Source organism: Setaria viridis, chromosome 1 (genome assembly GCF_005286985.2).
Source record: "Setaria viridis chromosome 1, Setaria_viridis_v4.0, whole genome shotgun sequence".
NCBI lineage: Eukaryota > Viridiplantae > Streptophyta > Magnoliopsida > Poales > Poaceae > Setaria > Setaria viridis.
The window spans coordinates 26,815,671-26,820,481 of NC_048263.2; positions in this window are offsets into that span (position 1 = coordinate 26,815,671).

Genomic DNA, 4,811 nt, shown 5'->3' on the forward strand with positions numbered 1-4,811 from the left:
AAGCCAACAGTTCAAATCTCAAGTTGGATAACTGGTAATAAAACTAAAATAATAGATAAAACCTATTGTTCTAGTTAATATCGATAATTTGTGAATAAATCTAAATGAAACGACAGCGATGCGCCCGAAGTTAAAGCTTAGATATTACTCGATAAACGGAACTTACAGAATCAGCCAGAGATCGTATCGATGCAGCCCTGCCAACCCATACGAACTCGTGAAAGAAAAAGATATATTGGCGAAGTCGCTGACTTGAAAGTAAAGTACGATGAAAAAGTAGATTGTTTGTATTGATTGATGTGTTTTTTTACAAATCTCTAAAGATGGCTATTTATAGCCTGTTACAACTGATTTCCTAACCAACTAGGATCTATCTCTAATTTTAAACGAAACAAATATTTACAAACACCACTCGTACCAGAGTTGGTCATCATACTCCCACAGGCCAACCTTTCTCTATCTTCTTTTTCTGGCCCACCTTAAGCCCATATTGGCCCAATCGCTCCAACCTTCCAATCGGCTGATCCCCACCAACTCCGTCTGTCAATCGCTCGAAACACTGTAGCGCCAATCGGTCGATTCCCAACTGTAGCGCCAATCAGCCGATTCCCAATTGTAACCTTTTAATCTGCCGCATCGGCCAATCCTTTCCTCTCTTGACGCCGATCCAAAATGTGTCAAAATCTGGCATCAACAGGCCCGCTTCTTCTTTCTGGCCCAGCCGCAGCAGTAGCCCAGCAGGCCGGCTCGCCTTCGCCTCGGCCCAGCTCTCGCGTCGGCTCGCTCCCGCACCGCTCCTCCGCCTCACCTGCCGACAAGTGGACCCCACTAGTCATCCTCCTCCTCTCGCTCTCGCCCGCGCCGCGCCCGAGCCGGACTCGAGTCCAAGCTCGTGCCGCCCTCGCGCGCACGTCCGCCTCGGCCTTGGGCCTGCATGCCAAGGCCAGCCCCCGGGTTATAAAAGGCCGCTGCCCCCCCTCGGCCTCACCAAACCCTAAGCCGCTGCCTCGAGCTCCAGCGCACGCCCACCGCCGTTGATCTCCGCCGCTGTCGCCCTTCCATTGACAAGGACACCGCTCGAAGCACCGCAAGGAAGTGAGGAGGCCGCCCATGAAGTTCCCGCGCTCTCCCGTGTTTTCCTCCACGCGGACAAGCTCGCCGAAGACACGCGCCGTTGTGCCGTGCCACTCCGCCATGTCACCTTGCGCCATCGTAGCGCCAACCACCACGACAACACCCTAGATGTGTTCGTCGTGTGCTCTGCTTCCTCTAGGGCTAGATCACATTGCAAAACGAGCCCGGATGCTCGATTTCGAGCGAGTTCCAGCGAGTCACCGCCGCGCGTCACCGCTTTACCGCCCGTGCGCTGCTCGTCGAGACCCAGGCGTCCGCAGCCGCTCGATCTTGATCCGACGGTCCGGATCAGATATGACCCGGGTCAATACCGATCAACCCCCGTGCCGCGTCGGTCTTTTTGCTAAAGAGTCCCGGAGTTTTATAGTTTTTGCGCCACGGTCCAGCGTAGTTCAAAAGTAATTAGATCTGGGTCCTTTTTCTTCTGTTTTAGCCCCTGATCTTCCGCAAAATAGTGCTCGCCCTCTTTTGTGTGTTAAACCTTTGGTTTATATGCGTATTTATGTTTTAGCTCTCAGTTTCGTCAAGTTTAGCCCCTGGAAGTTTAGTTTTCTTGCAGATAAGCCCCTACACCTTGTTTAGTTCATATCTTAGATCCGTTTTAAGCGTTTCTTGCATCTGTCAGTTCGTGTTGGCGCATAGATTAGTTTTATGATCTTATTTTGCTTTGTTGCTACTATTTTCTTATTTTATTTCCTTTGTTTGCTTCTATGTGTTCGTGTGATGCGTATAGAAGGACCACAGTTTTGAGGAATTCAAAGGTCAAGGCTTTGAAGTCTTCGAGGAGCCGTTCCCAGTTGAGGAAGGCAAGTCGTGCCCTTGATCACAACTTGATCCTATGCAACCTTTACTTTCATGTTCAATACACATATGCTATGCATGTTAAGTTTATAAACATGATAGGTCCTATTTAAGGTGTGCCTAGTTTTACCCCTATGCCTTGATCAACCTGGGTTACTTTAATGTTGGATAGTGCTTGCTTAGTTGCTCAACTTGGTTATGGTGGTATTAATGAACCAATGTTTAAACTTGTTTTATTGATGCTATACCTTTCATTAATACAAGATCACCATGCTTAATTGGAACATGGAGCGACCACACAAGAAAACAGTACAACCACAAGAACTATATGGATCTGATCTTAACTAATTAATTAGAGACTCTAGTTTGAAGCGGTCTTACAGAAAGGGCAAGAGGGGCAGCCGCAAATGGGGTATAACCCGACCCTTAGATTGATCTGCTCTATGGTAGCTTCGCAGTCTTGAGAGAGGTTTATGCTCTACTACTGATCCGAAAACCTTAGCAGGCTACTTCTTATTAGGGAATCTTTATAAATGCCTCGTAGCGTCCCTATGCAATCACTCCTCTGAAGTGTGGTATTGTGCCTGGCCTGCACAGCATGGTTGGGTCTAAAGTTTGTTTTGAACTTTTACGCGACTTGTGAGTAAAGATGTACAACCTCTGCAGAGTGTAAATCTGATCGATCAGCCGTGCTCACGGTCAAGTGCGGCTTGGACCCTCACATGATTAATTTATCGGAAGTTGAATTAAATTGTTGTTATTTATTGTTGTTATCTTTATTTATGTTTATATTTAATGTGGGTGCTATACACTTATACTTAGTAATTGCTAATAAAACTTGACCAACCAACTAAAATGCTGAATTGCTATTAAATCATAGCCTATCCTTGATTAGCCTTACACTACACATTCCTCACGCTTGCTGAGTACCAACCATAAGTGTACTCACCCTTGCTAAAACTGCTGCTCAGGACAAGTCAACTTTGAGGATGTTCTTCAAGACTTCAATTAGTTTTAGGTGTACGTGTTCCCCTAGTCAACTGCCTGTGGAGTCATCATCTTCGCTGGAGTTCCGCTGCTATAATAAAGACTCAATTTGCTGTTCGATTTAAAGACTATCGGTCATGTAATAAATATAATACTCTCTTTACATTATAGCACTGTCTTTGATATTTACTGAAGTCGTTGCATGTGTGTAACTTGATCCTGGCGCACATCCTGGCGCACATGTAATTCATGCATCTGGTTTTGCCTTTAAAACCAGGTGTGATAGAAGAGGCTCATGGCAAAGTCTCCAAAAAAAGCAAGTAGAGTGCTAGACACAGAGCTTCCTCTCATGCAAGCTTTTAAGAGATAAGTTGTATGTGTTGATAATGATACAATGAAGCCAATAGAGCTCAAGGAAAAACTATACTCCTGTCAAAGATACAATGCAGCCAATATAATTCAATAAGATTGGTGACAACAATTGATTGATCGGTTGTAGTGATATACATACAAAGAGTACTCAATAATTATGTTAACTAGGTGATTCCCCGCGTGTTGTTGCGGGATTTGAGAGAGCTTTTCGATAAACTATGAACCAATGTGGTTGTCTAATTGCTCATATAAATGGTGCACTTGTAGAGATTACGTTGTAAGCCATGAGCGACCTCTTCGATAAAAATCATAGACTTTTGAATTACTCTTAGGTTAATTAATGGATGTAGAAGAATGAAACCAATAAGACATGTATCTAATAAATAGAAAATGTGCACGAAGTTGATCGGATGGTTACAATAATCAAGATGATGTGGCTGTTTGAGAGAAGAGAGAAATAACAATAAATACTTATTAGTGGTTTTCTTCTATATAATATATATAGATATGATATATAGATAAACTTTTGACCTTGTAGCATCCTTGAACTCATTCATTGCTTGGACATATCTATTGTGTATCTTATTAGGAGAGTTGATCAAAGAGTCAAGAAAAGGAGAGTTTGTATCACATCCTAATCGAAACTAAATTAGTAATATTGCAGCTACTTTGTCACTAAAACAAAGTAGTGATAGTATTTGTACTATTTGCTATTTTTCTATTAGAAAAAACTGTTTATGAGACATTAATGAAAACCAAGTAAATAATTAAGAACCCTTAGTGGATTGTAGACGGTCAGGATGTGAAGCTTTTTAGATCGGACAGTGCAAACAATTAAGGTGATGTGGCTGCACCACATACGAGAGAGTTAGCAATCAATGAGTCTTAGTGGGATGCTTCTCTATATTATATATAGATTACATTTGTTTGCACTTTCTAAGAAGGTGCTGCTGACGTGAGAATATGACTCTGCCAACCCGTGTTCAAATCCCTTTTATCAGTATTTACACACATGCAGGTGCTTTCAACAATGGCACATTTGTGAGTTTGTAATATGGGAAAGGTTTATGAGTATGGTGCATGTACGATAGGGTGGATATGTGTATATGGATGGCAACGGCACATTTTACCCGTGTGCCCACGAGCAAAAACCCTATAGGGTGAGGATGCGGGTTTCAATTTATGTCCACGGGCAAAGGTACGGTTCCAGTTTGTGCATACCGGCAAAAATATGGCGGGCATGAAAATATCTTACCCGTGCCCGTAAACCTGCGAACTCGCAACACATCCCTAACATGTGGATCTATGCACAAGTATATAATAGAAGTACCAGGATTTCTAGGTTCCCTTCATTTCACTCCTCCTCCCACCCTTCCACTCGCACCACAGGCTGCCGCTGCCACCCCTCCCAGCTCCTGCATCTGCGGCCCTGCGTGGGGCACCCCAGCCACCAGGCGATCTATAATAGCTCAAAATCTCACACAAATAAAAATTGTTTGAATTCAAAATTTATTTTT